Source organism: Sinohyriopsis cumingii, chromosome 18 (genome assembly GCF_028554795.1).
Source record: "Sinohyriopsis cumingii isolate HCF-2022 chromosome 18, ASM2855479v2, whole genome shotgun sequence".
NCBI lineage: Eukaryota > Metazoa > Mollusca > Bivalvia > Unionida > Unionidae > Sinohyriopsis > Sinohyriopsis cumingii.
In genome coordinates this window covers 27,571,012-27,586,774 of record NC_142978.1, presented here as the reverse complement: position 1 = coordinate 27,586,774, position 15,763 = coordinate 27,571,012, and the positions used below count along the sequence as shown (strand labels likewise).

The 15,763-nt window shown below is 36.0% G+C and overlaps 1 protein-coding gene across 5 annotated transcripts in view; it reads right to left on the bottom strand.

Annotated features, from left to right (window-relative positions):
• The window catches only part of LOC149776277 (inositol hexakisphosphate kinase 1-like), a 91,385-nt gene that overhangs the window by 57,833 nt on the left and 17,789 nt on the right, over nucleotides 1-15,763 (bottom strand). For 2 of the 5 annotated variants that reach the window (XM_089942715.1, XM_089942714.1), the window contains exon 1: nucleotides 6,258-6,542. The exons of 1 other annotated variant lie outside the window; for it this stretch is intronic. The gene's annotated coding sequence lies outside the window, so the exon portion shown is untranslated. Of the gene's footprint in view, nucleotides 1-6,257; nucleotides 6,555-13,352; nucleotides 13,501-15,763 lie in introns of those variants that run through there. 2 more of the 5 variants (XM_089942718.1, XM_089942720.1) reach the window with 2 other exon arrangements.

Here is a 15,763-nt window from a genome sequence, read left to right as displayed (position 1 = left end):
CTGGATTTGTATCCAGAAATTGGAGGTGTCACTCACCGTGGCCCATTCATTGGTATTAAAACCCAAAGTCGCGTGCTGCGCAATAACGTTGTTAGCTATAAACGACAAGAAGTACACGGACGAAGGCGGGACCACGAATACTGACCGATTATTGGCGTTATCGGTGAGCGTGTGAATGTGACCGTTATTATTTTTAACGTTATTATTTTTAACACGGGGCCGGTCTACGTACTGCTTGGTAGTGATTTCGTCAAAAACATAAGCGTGTAATCCGTCACGATTGGTTTGAACCCCGACGATGAGAATAAACCTCTTCTTTTAGCACCGTCGACGGTGATGTAATAATATTCGCCCAATAACGTGTTGGCCTCAGATTCTTGGATGGTGTAATTTTTCACTTTTCCATAACTCGCTGAGACGGAGTCCGATGTTTGTGCGGTTGCGGTTAACCCTAAAATCGTAGATTCTTGGCTCATGGTGATCGAATTGGTCATGAAGCCTCCGGTTTTACGAAGTTTACCGGCCAATCCCACCTCGACATGACTCAACCACGGTGATTCTGACAAAATTATGTCAGGTTTAGCCAAGGAGGTCGTAGGCAGGCCGTATTAAGACATTCAATTTATGTGACTGCAGCTGGTCATCGTGTCCCCGGTCAGCGATAGTTTAATATCAGCCAGCGTTCCCACATGAGACCATCTGTCCGCGGCATCGGCGTTGGGAGGATGATTGCTTGATCATCCGCTATATCGTTACCTCCCACATTTAAATCTCCCGTCATTATATCTCCGACGAGATTAACGTTTTTCTGGAGCGTAGATTCATCTGACTACGAGGACGCTCCTCCGGTGCTGATTAAGGTTCTGAACGTTGTGTGCGAGATTATTTATAAGAAATTAACATCATTAATAATGATTCGATTAAAAAAACGAAGCACAAACATAATTATTTGCTACCGACTGCCATTGCATGATCGTGGGTTCTCCAGCCACAGCAAAACGAATTAGCTGATGGATTTAATGCTCAATAACATTTTGAATCTATGACCGGGTGATGATTTACACGCACAGTCCCCAGCAAGATAAATACCAAATGTTTCCCGAATTGCTGAATACTGGCTACAGCGACCCCAGTGACCTCGGGTACATATTTATTATTAACAAAACTAACAGAATCGTTCCTATAGGAGAACTTTCAGGGGATGACGAACATAAAATCATTGTGTTTGACGACATTAAAATCGACCGGGAGAATATGATCAAAATATGAACTTTCTGCACCATAAGCATTGCAATAGCATTTATTTAAAGCAGTCATATTATGACGTGTCAAAATATATTATGAGAAACACGGGTTGTTTCGTGTTATTTCCTGTCTGGAACGTCGCGATATCGAATCGATCGCACGAGACCACTTCAGTGCGATCACTTCGAAAGATCGCAGTGGCTTCCGGCTCTAAACACGAGTTCATGACGTTTCAGTGTGGTGCTGAAAATATCCCGGAAAAAATATCGAAACGGTTTTGACGACTTGTACGTTCCTCATCCTCCGTAAAAAAAAAATTACATATCGCTGTCAGTATAAAATCATGTTTGAGTAAATTAAATACAAGCATCAGCGCGACGAAATGCTGAGAAAAGTTGTGGAGCAGCGTGCGGTGCTACACCGGGAAATGCTTGAAGATAAACTAGATAAACAATAATTGAGCGGGATGTCGCCCAAGAGCTCTTTAAAACCATAGCAGCCACACTGGACGAATCTAGCACTGCTCACAATGCCTATCAAGATAAACTCATCGGCGTGTTATCGAGGACGCAGCGCCCTCACCAGCGGGCACTAGAAAACAAAATAGCCAAGCCCAGGAGTGCCGAAAAAGATGTGAAAGGTTAATTCGCACGAGAGGAAGCTGGTCATATTGTCCTGGAACTCGCTGAAGAACGGTCAAAGAACAAAAAAGTCAACTTAAGCTGCTGACAACTGAGGCTAAGACATGGGAGGCCGAGAGTGCCGCCACAGAGGCGGATAAAGCAGAAGCGGATGCAATCCAAGAAGATTCAAAAGCAAACTTGAAAGAAGTTCAAGAGAAAATGGAACAATGTCTGCGTGAGAAATGGAAAGACGAATTGACAACTACCATGAAATACAGAATCACTGATAAAACCCAAACCTGGTCAAAGTATTTCAAAAAAGTCTAAACTTACTAAACTAATGTCGGTGATAAATCAACAAGACCAAACCCCTCATGAAAGCTAGTATAACATACTGGCAGCGCGTGATATTTTAAGTAAACTAAAATATCATTACGGCAAGGTATTTGCTAGCCTGTCCGATGGCGAGAACAAAACCAGGTTGAACACGTTTCTTGATGAGATTAAATAATTTTACAGCGAATTACGTGCACGACAAATCGAGAGCAGAACAGTGTAGTTTTCTCCTCCTCCTGTTTTCACTCTTGACGACATGTTTATCAGAAGTGACAAGAGTGGACCACGAATTAGTCACCAGTGTCTACAGACAACAGTGATCAGTGGCAGTCACGACGTGACCAACCATCCCTATTATCAACATCTGGCCGAAATCGTGCAGCAGTTAAAACTCCTCATCGATTCTAAACAAGTGGGTAATACTTTGGTGGAAATCGAAAACGAGATAGTGGAAATTCCGAATCATGTATTAACCCCAAAATTAATCACGCGCGAGCAGTTACGGACATTACACTAGGATCTTGTCCGTTTTTCATCCACGCCACTATCGTAAACTATGTCGCTTGACGTTACCACGTTATTTGATTCTCGGTACAATCCGCCGTTACGGCATGGCAACTTTGTATTGAATGAATAGTACTGTAATAAATGTCAACAATAATTGATTCTCCAATACCAAACATTTGAAAGAAAGAAACTAAACACCCTTTAATCTGTGTTCAAATTATAAGGGAAAAATAATTGAACGAACAAAGAAAATTTAAATTTAGTCATCACTACCAGACTTTTGTGTTGGTTCAATAGGCGTATAATTATATTAAATTTTACAGAGGAAACGACTTATATTTTGTTTCTAAAATAAGTAGGCAAATTTGAGATTATGGTTCTGTAAAACTACAACTAGATTTGATAATTACACTCCGAATGAAAGCATGACACAGACTGATTTGTTGAGACAGGCATCACATATTGGAGGCTTTAAACATCGTACACAATTAATTGTAAATGGTAACTGGTATGTCATACACAAAATTATGATCGGGCAAGAAGACTAGACATAAACCAATCTCTCGGTACAATACTCTATTGAATATAACACGTAGATGGATATAGGAAGGTCTTACAAAGAATTATCCGAGTGATTGAAGAACAAAAAAAAAATGATTCTTTACATTCTTAATAAAGATAACATATATTAATTTATGCAAAGATTCCAAATTGTGTTTATATTGCTACCTAGATCAAGTTAACAAGGATTATAATACAACGAAAGGAAATTATATACTTTCATAATTTGTCACATTTAATCAAAGTAGGATTACATTTAAATCATTTAATATTTTAAAATTTTCTTTTAACGTAAGTCTTCAATCACTTTTTACAAATGTAATTCTACACTTGCTTGCACACTAACGAAAAATCTTAAAGATTTCGTTGTTTGTTTCAAATTCAGAAAGAAACAATTTACAAGAGATTCGCGTAACAGACGCGATGTTTAAAAATTACCGAAAATACTTATTTCTGCTGCAGTAAAATTAACGAACACGTGAATGTGTTATCAAACTGTCAACTCCAAATTTATTTACTTGATAATTCGTACAATTTGGGGCATACAAAATGTCGGACAAAACGCATTTGCAAGAATCTACGCGTATGAACAAACATAGATTTGGCATAAATAACATCAGATATCCATCATTTTCATCTCGTGATGCAACCTATTTTAGTGACGGCTTCCATAAATTATTTTTCCCCATTTATACCAATAGCTATTAATATTTCTAAAACTGAACGTATATGAAAAGAAAAATTGTGGATGCACCATTAGAATAAGGTCTTAGTTTCTAAGATTACAGATAAAAATTATTAAATAAAAATTAAATTTAAACACACACACACACACACGTATATATATATATATATATATATATATATATATATATATATATATATATATATATATATATATATATATATACAGGAAAATAAAACCGCTTGTCTCGCATTATGCATCTCTTACGTATATTTTCACGCCTCGTTTGAATAAGTAATACGTGTATGTTAATACACCAGTATTTTGTATTTCTTACATATATTTTCATGTGTCTGCTTCTATCTTATTGATACATTCAAAACATAATAACAAATTTATTATGTATTTCTTTTCTCATTTAGGAAATATAGCTGCCCTTAAGTATGTTATTCAGATCCGTATTTCCATATTATAATTTATTTTACTTTTTATTCTTTTCTGTCTGTCTGTTTGACTGACTGTCTGTCTGTCTCTCCATCTTAACATGTGTCGAGACTGTAGACACCTCTTGTACACACTTACTTTATCAATAAGGAAGCATCACAAAAATAAATCAGGAAACATGAATTCCAAGGAACAAAAAGTAAGTTTCAGGTATTAACTTTTTTAAAATTAAGTTTTCCACAAGAATCCAATAATTATGTTGCTGCTAACTCTGTCGACACGTCTTTCAATATTTTCAATGTCGTGGTCATATTTACTGTCCGCTATAATGATTGCTGACTTGTACTTCTGGTGATTACCCCGAGTATAGTCAATAGATTTGAAAATGATTGTAAGGAGTTGTTGTAAAGAGGACAGTACTTTTCATGTCCATGGAACAATTGTTGGACAATAACCATAACAACAACATTAGCTAAACCTTTGTCAGAACCATTATCATTTAAGTGTAACAACACATCACATGAAAACTTTTTAATTGATTTCACCATCCAAAAGCAATATTTTTTAAGATGGCCACTGTTGTACCTATGTTGCAGGTCTGCTCGACACCAAATTCATTTAGAATCAACTGTATGTTATATGAAGTTTTTATGTGAAACCCCATTTCGATATGACCATCTGTTCAGGAGAAGAATTTACAAAACAAAATCAGAACGGCCACCGTGATTACCATGTTGGCTATCAGACTGGTACCATCTTGATTTCACGTTATCACAAGACTATGGATATGATTATACGTTCTGGAAGAGTTGCGATAACAAGTGATTCATGTTATAGGTCTGACTTTTATTTAGCACCTACCACGTGTCTATGAAATCTTTTAGTAAAAAGAAAAGTCTTTATGACATCCGTTCAAGAACAGTAGCAATAAAACGATTTTTAAGATGGGTGCTATTTTGGGGACTACATTGACATCATTTGTATTGAGGTCTATCTATATGACAACAACGAAAAACGTTTCAGTGAAAAGTCCGTGTTGATACAACCATTAAAGACGAGTAGCGATAATGAGATTTCCAGATGGCCGCCGTGACAATATTTTCATTGAACACAAGCCAGATCTCAGGATGGTGTTGCGTATCAAGTGACTTCATCAAAGTAGTTTAGTAGGAGTTACAATAACAATTTCGGCCAATGGATGGACGATGGAAGACATACCGTCCCAAACGTTCTTCGTTTCTATGATGAACAGAGCTAAACGTCGACACAAACTCCACAATTTCTGAAAAAATCCACCGGTGTGGTCACCATAAAAAATGTTTATATTAAACTTCCTACTGGAGTAAGCAATTCAGTCCTGGAGAGAGAGAGAGAGAGAGAGAGAGAGAGAGAGAGAGAGCAGCAGCAGCAGCTGCTGAAGTTTGTCCCCATCTACACGTCAAGAGACAGGGATAAAATCAATACTATTGTTTTGTAATGGCGAGTCTATTTAATGAATTTGATGGAGAACAGACAAATGCAGATATGTGACAAGTACACGAGAGAGAGAGAGAGAGAGAGAGAGAGAGAGAGAGAGAGAGATGATATGTTGCTCTGTTGTCTACTTCCTCGATGTAACTTTAGTTCTCATTCATCTAGTCTGTAACTTCAACGTTCCTAAACCACTGTACTTTAGCCTAAGGCACTGCATAGAAACATTATATTATGCCACTAAAACATGTAATACTTCACACTACCGTATAAAATAAACCTGTGTGTAATACTTTTCTCTCACAATACCATACAAAATAATTCAGTCTGATGTTTGTCTTTACAATAAATAAGTTTATATGTAGCTAGAAGAAAATTTTGTTTACCTCCATATTGACAGATGATGATGCCATTAAGCAGACCTGTACAACGTATCAATCCACTCTATATGGCACACTGCTAATAACTGTTCCGTACAAACGGGAAGAAACAGGAAACTGCTGTTAACCCACAAATTGAAATTCTGATTCGTTCAGTTACTTCACGTGGTTATTCGATTAGCTTAAACCGAGGCCACTTCTCAGCGTTTACATGTAAGATAAAGCATGAGTAAGCCGAGGGCATTCGTATATGTCAATATCAAAACAGTCGATGAAAGCACGAACAGTGTCTCCACCCACCAACCACTGTTTAACTCTGCAGTAATGGTGATAAAAGAGAGGGGCGTTGTTTGTATTTTGCAAAATCCTTACTGACTGACATGAATACCTGTGGAGTAAGTGGACAATTTCTCAACTGAATGTTAATGCACATGACTGGTTCATTAAGTACCACCACTTTACTTCAAGAAGGTGCCAGCTTTAACTGTTTCCTCCTACACGTGTCAGAGGTAGAAGACTAAGAGGAAAATCAATTTAAATGCTACAAATTCACAAAAATAAAAGCCATGCAAATTTGTCAAAAAATATATTATTTACTAGGCTATTATGTTATATATATATAATCGTAGCTTAAATACTTTCTCCAAACCTGCATGACGTATCAATAAAAACATGCCGAACAGTAAAATTATAAATGTATAATTGATCATATTTTCACCATTATAAAGCCATGTTGATTTTTTATGCCGCAATGTCACTAAATGTTTTGTTGGTTTGGGGTCTTTTTGCCACCATGTAATAGATTATGCTGTCCTAATTGTTCTTTTGGCAAGACGAAGGGCTTTGTTCTAATCATGGTCTATGTCTTTAGGTGAACGGCTGTGTTCTAATCGTAGTCTATGTCTCTGGGTGAAGGGCTGTGTTCTAATCATAGTCTATGTCTCTGGGTGAAGAACTTTATTCTAATCATAGTATATGTCTCTAGGTGAAGGGCTGTGTTCTAATCATTGTCTATGTCTCTAGGTGAAAGGCTGTGTTCTAATCATTGTCTATGTCTCTGGGTGAATAAATTTGTTCTAATCATAGTCGATGTCTCTAGGTGAAGGGCTGTGTTCTAATCATAGTATATATATCGAGGTGATGAAATGTGGTCTAATCATAGTCTCTGTCTCTAGGTCAAGAAAGGTGTTCAATCATAGTCTATGTCTCTATGTGAAGAAAGGTGTTCTAATCATAGTCTATGTCTCTAGGTGAAGAAAGGTGTTCTAATCATAGTCTATTTCTCTTGGTGAAGAGCTGTATTCTAATCATAGTTTCTGTCTCGAGGTGAAGAGCTTCATTCTAATCATAGTCTATGTCTCTATGTGAAGAAAGGTGTTCTAATCATAGTCTATGTCTCTATGTGAAGAAAGGTGTTATAATCATAGTCTATGTCTCTAGGTGAAGAAAGGTGTTCTAATCATAGTCTATTTCTCTTGGTGAAGAGCTGTATTCTAATCATAGTTTCTGTCTCGAGGTGAAGAGCTTCATTATAATCATAGTCTATGTCTCTAGGTGAAGAAAGGTGTTCTAATCATAGTCTATGTCTCTATGTGAAGAGCTTCATTCTAATTATAGTTTATGTCTCGAGGTGAAGTGATGTGTTCTATGCCTCTAGTTGAAGGACTTTGTTCTAATCATTATCTGTGTCTCTAGGTGAAGAAATTTGTTCTAATCATGATTTATGTCTCTAGGCGAATGGCTTTGTTCTAATCATAGCCTATATCTCTAGGTCAAGAGCTTTTTTCTAAGCATAGTGTATGTCGCTAGGCAAGGAAAGGTGTTCTAGTCATAGTCTATGTCTCTGGGTGAAAAATGTGTTCTATGTCTCTAGGTGAATGGCTTTGTTCTAACCATAGTCCATGTATATAGGTGAATGGCTTTGTTCTAATCATAGTCTATTACTCTAGGGCAGAAATGTGTTGTAATCACAGTCTATGTCTCAGGTGAAGAAAGGTGTCCTAATCATTGTCCCTGTCTCTAAGTGAAGACGTGTTCTATGTATCTATGTGAAGAGCTTTGTTCTAACCAGTCTTTGTATCTAGGTGAAGGCCTTGTGTTCTAATCATAGTCATGTCTCTAGGTGAGGGCACGTGTTCTAATTATAGTCTGTGTTGCTGATGTTCTATTTAAAGAAAGTTGCAAAATAAGAAATGTATATTGATGGAAGAAGCTGATTGTCTGTCAGTACAATGCGATCGATAATACAAATCAGTAAACGAGGATAAAGGCAGCATGTCAGTGTGTATTCATAGGGCGCTGAAATGTGTATCCCGGGAATGAATTACGCAACAGAATCCCAGCTGCTAATGGTGAACTAAATAAACCACAGTTTTATCAAAACTTTACAGTCAAACATGGTGACAAATAATGCCGACCTTAATCAAAATTACACAACTCAGCTTCACTATAGGACACACACACACACACACACACATATATATATATATATATATATATATATATATATATATATATATATATATATATATATATATATATATATATATATAAAATCTTATGGTAACACAAATAGTTTCGTCAAAGGTTTCATAAATATAACCTATCAACACCTGCGATTGATCCATATGAGACACGAACTGGTAAACTGGGATAATATATCAAACATTAGAACAGGTCTATTGTTATGCTGCTGTTAGATGGTTAGGACGGTACACTACTTGTATGAGGTGCCGTAGCGGACAAAAGCTAGTCCAATGAGAAAGTTGCAGTTGAAATTTCGATGTCGTATGTCAAGAAATCCAATATCACGTGTTGCATCAAATTGCATGTCCTTAAAGTTGTATTTCCTAGATCGAGATTTAAGATTTTATATGTTGAATTATACAATGGTGGTTTAAAGTTCTATTTCATATGCCGACGTTGTACAGTGTATATTTTGACTTACACACCGGTGGTTGAAATTTTAATATCATATATCGAGAATCCCTAATTCACGTGTTGTATACAACTGCTTCTGATAAAAGTCCCATTTCATATGGCGATTATTTAGATTTCATCTGCTGAATTTCACCGCAACGAGAAGCAGCCTCCTCGTTTAAAAATAACGCGGTCCGTTCACGAGAGCGACCTCTAGGGAAGAAATTCATAGTAATTCTCGACCTGTGACTGTTCACTTTCAAACTGTAAATGCATTAAATGTAATGGCGCCTCATACTTGAATACACAAATTATGTATCTTAATACTCAATATTATTTTGAATTGTTAAAGTTGACATTGTTAAGGTTACTTTTAACACCAACACATCATTTCACCATATACAAATAACAATTCTGACAAGCACAATGAAATGTCTACTCACCGCTGTGTAATTCAACAGATAGAATCTAAAAACTCAACATACGAAATGGAACTTTCAGCACAATCAATGTGATTCCAAATGTTAAACTGAAACGCTCGACATATGACCTTAAAATTTCTCAACTACCGCCGTGTAATTCAAACAGCACAATCTAAAACCTAGACATAGAAAATATAACTTTTAAATACTACTGTTTAATTCAACAGACACAATCTAAAATCTCGACCTAGAAAATTGAACTTTAAAGACAAGCAGTTTTGATACAACACGTGAAATTGGAATTTTGGATATATGACATAAAAATTTCAACGACAAAGTTCTGATTGTACCAGCTTTTGTCCGCTACGGCGCCTCATATACTTGGTTTAATGAGGATAAAGCGACCAAAATTAGGGTTACGATAAATCCTTTGGGGGCAGTAAATGTCGCAGACATAGAACATCACATTATGAAAGTGTTCGACATTCTATTCGCTAACAAGGCAGGTAGTCTAAGATTTGTATTTGTAATTTTAAATTTAAAAGATAACGATCACTTGATACCATGGGATATGAATATAAAAAAATAAGAGTCAGGGTCAGTGAATGTGTATTTTTAGCATAATTAGATATTCATAGTGGGGATTACAAAATAAACTGCAAGCTGTCTGTGGTGAAGCTGTTGAACCACAACTTTATTACAAATTCACAGGCGAGCGTCTCAATAAGCTCAACTTTATTCAAGTTTCACAGCTTGATGTCTTCCTCAAGCATGCATTATGTGCATTTATCTGATAGAAAGAACTATTCTGGCCAAGCTGAAAAACAAATTCTTGTATTTCACCTTGAGGTTCTTTCTTTTATCATAAAGTAATGAACTATTAGTATTACATGAAGAGACGATGTGAAAAAATAACATGCATAGTCATTCCTACCGAAAAAAGAATGAAACGTGGTGACCTCAAAGCGAATACGCCCTGGATGGTCTCAGTTTCATTGCTTTTGTCCTCCAATTGAGGTATTACACTAGTTTACTTCTTTTGCTTCTAAAATATTAAGTTTTCTTTTCAGAATAGCTCCCTTAGTTTGAAACTATATACGTCTAAAATATTATTATACTTAATATAAATCGCTGACTTCCTCAACGTTGATGATGTTTTATAATATAATTCGGGATATTATCAGTTAAATTATGGAAGCCTGTAAAAGATCAAGTAAAACAATGTTGCCAATCAAGCGACTTTATATAAATTATATATATATATATATATATATATATATATATATATATATATATATATATATATATATATATATATATATATATATATATATAAGCTTATTGAGATGGGGCCAAGATATGACTGTGAGAAAAGTTTTTTTTTGTTGTTTTTTTGTTTTGTTTTTTTTTTATATTTTTTTTTTACCGATATGTGTTTACATGCACGTTCCTTTATCCTCACCTGAAGGATGTACAAACAAATATATGACGAGCTATGTCAAATTTGACAATCCCTTGTTTAAACGGAAACCGCATCGTTAATGATTGGGAATATATCGATTTCTTTTTCTAGCCAATGTTACTTCAACCTTTCGCCTCTTCGTACAGAAATAGTGCCCTTGACATTTTGGAAAAAAATATCTTTAATTTAATCAACATGAACTTAAACTGCGAAATCATATCAAATCTCCCCCCCCCCCAACCCTCTCTCTCTCTCTCTCAGGATATCTCAAAAGAAGCGAAATACGCGCTCTTCTATCAGTATGCATAATGACCCTGGCCCTCAACCTCAGGCCTTTGTATTCAAGTTCCAGAGGAGTCGGAGCCGTCTTGCAAGCTCAGCGATACTAATATAGCATTCACACACATAGCAATACACATATAGCAAACACGAGACTTAGGAGACCTCTAGCAAAGGTCACAAACACGAACTAGGGGAGCGAATTCGAGCTAGGTGAAAGAAACTTGGCTCGGATGAAGACCCCTATAGATAACACTAGGAAATATAAATACCCCATCAAAAATTTAAAATAATTAAATTTTTGATTGAATTTTTTAAAAAAAAAATAAAACAAGCAACATACCTGGGGGAAAACACTTTTCACTTTTTTTTTAGGAAAGGGGGGGGCATCTGTCTGGTGCCCCCCCCCCCCCCCCCAAAGCGATGACAGGAAACAGTGTATGTTATACTGTACATGGTCATATAGTCGGATTGCTATATTTATAATTTCTGTTACCTTTTTCCTTTTTCTTTGGTTTGCAAATAAAAGCAACGAAGATGAAAGCACTACTTTCATTCATTCACTGGTTTATCGATATCACGATGATGATATAACTGTTTATTTATGAAATACAAACAGGCTGAAAATCATGGGGTGGGGGGCAGGTTCATGTTGTTATGTAAGGAATAGTTTGGTTTATAGTTCATGTAGTTGTTGTGTTTTCACTTAAAGCGTTCGTTCTAAGGTATACTTTTGTATAAAATCATATACCAAGTTCTAAAGATAGATACATGTGCACGCTCGCCTTGGGCAATCTTAGTTTGATGATCCCGTATCTCCTGATAATATTTCATGGGGGACAATACAATATTTGTGTCAGTTTACAACCTATATTGCATGGGTAAATCGTAGCATTTACGAAGATAGATCGCCTATTTCCGTATAATACTTAAACTGGGTCAGGAAAAAACACCAATAGTTTAAAGAGCAGTCGTAAACAAAGTACTCTAGACGAACACATGTATAAATACATTAAAGATCCACTTCCGCTTCTTCAACCTTAATCTTCCGACCGTCTTTGTCGCCATCATCATCATCATCGTATAAAGGGTTTCCGGAAGTGATTTTTTTTACTCCTACTACTAGTAGTAGTAGTAGTAGTAGTATATGGTAATAACGCATTAGTCATAAAAGACCCATCGACCGCATGATCCTCAAAACATTTACAGGTTATTGTGTAGTAAACTCACATAAACACTCGGGTATATACTCACGCAGCCTTGAACTGGAAAGTATGCTTGGTCAACAAGTGCACAAACAACATTCACTGTCCATATACATGTATACACATTTTAACAGCAGTTTTAATGTGAGCTATGCATAATACCCGAACGTGTGCGTCATACAGAAAGATGCATTACTTTGGCGCTGCTTGGAGTAATGTACGAGTGAAGAGTCACTCACCACTTATAAAAAGAGCCTTTCTCTTCATTCCCACCCTTAGCTTTTTAACCAGTTTTTATATAAAGTTTGTCATTACACACAAACCATGCAAATCAGCAATCTAGAATAAACGTTTCGTGCAAGGATTTATTTTGTTTTCAAATATAATAATTCAATATTATCTAGCTGGACAAAGACCACAGTGCCAGTAAATTAGGAAAATGTTCTTTGTCAATTAGGTTAGCATATGATTTTTTGTTGAAAAAAGGGATTAAAAATATAATTGAGATACTGAAGCAAAACCAACATTTAATGTCGTGTTCATTCTTCTCCAGTCCAAATTATACTACATTTACTGTCTATGCCTGTATTTTCTGTTAAATCTTGTCAACAAATAAGTTTTTTTTTTCACTATAAATGCCAAGGAGTCATACGTACAGGTATATAACGCAGACTAATCTTTTCAAGTGTGTCCCAGGTATTCAACTGCAAATAAGATCGTACACAGTTTGAAATTCCTTCTAAATATACATGAGTACAGATCGTTACAGATACTAACTAGAATGTTTAGAACCGCATTAAAATATAGATCTTACCTTGAAATCACGATTTCTCCTTCCTTTGTAAGCTAATCAACAGGCCGGGACGAATAACACGGTGTTGTGGGGGGGGGGGGGGAGGTTGCGGTATTTGACCCAAATGGCAACTTGTGCATACAAAAATGATGTACAAATGGATTCTTTAAAATGATAGCGCCACTAAGCGAGCTGTTGACAGCGGAAAATCTTATGTTACCGTAATTTCTAACTGGCATTGGCTATTTTGCCTAATATGCATATGACGCGCTCCGTGTCAACACTTGTCAACAACGTTTAATCAGTGTTGCCATTCTATGCCTGTAATAGTTGAATTAGCTTCTCTCCACAACACATATAATTAACACAAATACAAAAATATTAAATCACCACCACCTCGATGTTAAAAACTTGATGCTTTAAAAAAGCAAAGCACCCCCTCCTCAAAAAAGCAACAAAAACACTATACAGCTTTGAAGATTTTACTGTAAACAAATCTCAATCAACGAACCCTTTAGTTGCCACAAAATACAACTGCTCAATGCAATGACAAATTTAGAATATCTGTGTTACACTGGGGCAAAGCAGTTAAGAAAAATGAAAATGGTTCACTGATGACGGGAAGAAACCTGAAATTAGGAATGGGACTTTTAAGTGACTGACGGCGTTAATGTGAGTAGTTCAAAAAGAAATCACTTCCAGATTATGGTGATTAACTACCACTAGTGTAGTTAAACTACATACGTATGACTTCTGGATGCTAATCAACTACGGCGTCATTTGAATACACTACGTGCAATGCTATGTAACAGACTGAGGATCCCACACAGCATTAAATACGGATACAGCAGATGAACCCTAGCATGTTAAATTTTAAATTCTTAATTATTAAATGTTTTCGAAAATAAACAGATTTTCATGGGGCACGTTGACCTTCGAAAACTTTGATTTTGCAGGTTCTAGAGTCTGAATTAAATCTTACTAGCTCTACAATGCAACATGGAATTATATATATATATATATATATATATATATATATATATATATATATATATATATATATATATATATATATATATATATATATAGTTATTACATATATATATTCATGAGAAGATCAGTGTCATTGCTACTCCGTGTATTTGTACTACAGTTTTGCATACACTGTGAGAAGATCCAACACAAAGAGTCGGAGTAAATAATATTTTCATACCCCGCCAAAAGGGACGAGGGAGAAAAAAAATTGCTCCTTGCGGGTTTGGGCCGCACTCCACCGCTTGTGGGAATATATGCGGGATTAAAGCCACCTGGCATTCCTTTAAAATCAATAGCCAGTAGCCCTCTCCGTCAGGCGATTAGTCACTGCAAGCAGGACACCTCTCATTCTCGGACAATCAGTAATGATGTTTAGCTCACAGTCGACTGCATTTAACACACGTATAAATCGGTTCTCCTGTTACAATACCGGCCGATTGAAATTTATTTAGGATGTTGTTTTTTTAATTGCTTTTTTTTAAATAAGTAATAATAATAATAATAATAATAATAATGTATTCAGTAATTTAGGCCACAGGTCCATATTACAAAATACTGTACAGGTACATATAATGTGTGCTATGGTTTGAAGACGTTAAATATGGTGTTCATCATGAGTATAGATACACACTTTCCAATAATCGGTGCATTATTTTATAAAAATGTTACTACCTTTAACTGTATTACTGACCATTCGTTTGAGTTATCAAAGATTGTCTAAGACGAATGCCAAACTGATGTAGTAAGAAAGATTTCTGATAATTATTATATTGCTCTGACTCATTAGGGATACAAATTTTTATACAGATGGAAAGAGATGATAAACTTCACTGAAGTATTTCTTTCTTGTATGGTCGTAAGCTGGACAAACACAAATAAAATGGAATTCGTCTTCTACCAAATAAACATTACTTTTCGGGCATAGTGTTCACAATAGGATAATTTTGTACCATAAGTAAATGTTTAAACCTCTTTTATGCTAAACATTTAGAAAGCAAAAAAGAGGTTTTTAGCGATTTTTTTTGGTCCGCGCTCTGTGAAAATATGGTGTACACGAGTTATTTCCCATGATTTCGAGTCTTAATAGCACACGTATAATGCAAATTTACCTCACCTTTAACTTGACAGTTTCGTTTAGGAATGATTTATATATAAGTCTGTCAAGTTTCCTTAACCCCCGTTCGTAAGTCGTGCATAAACTAAGGTATTAGTATAAGCCATGGCTGCTGTCTAAACATGCCGCAAGCTAGATTTAATCTCTTAGGCAAGGTTATTGTGACTAGAGAGACGACTCGGCATCTTGAATCCTCGTGGGTAGGTGGTTCTTTCCGGGGTTCATTAATATTGGCCGCCATGCATAGCCAATCGTGTGCTGAAAAGTGGCGTTAAACCCCACA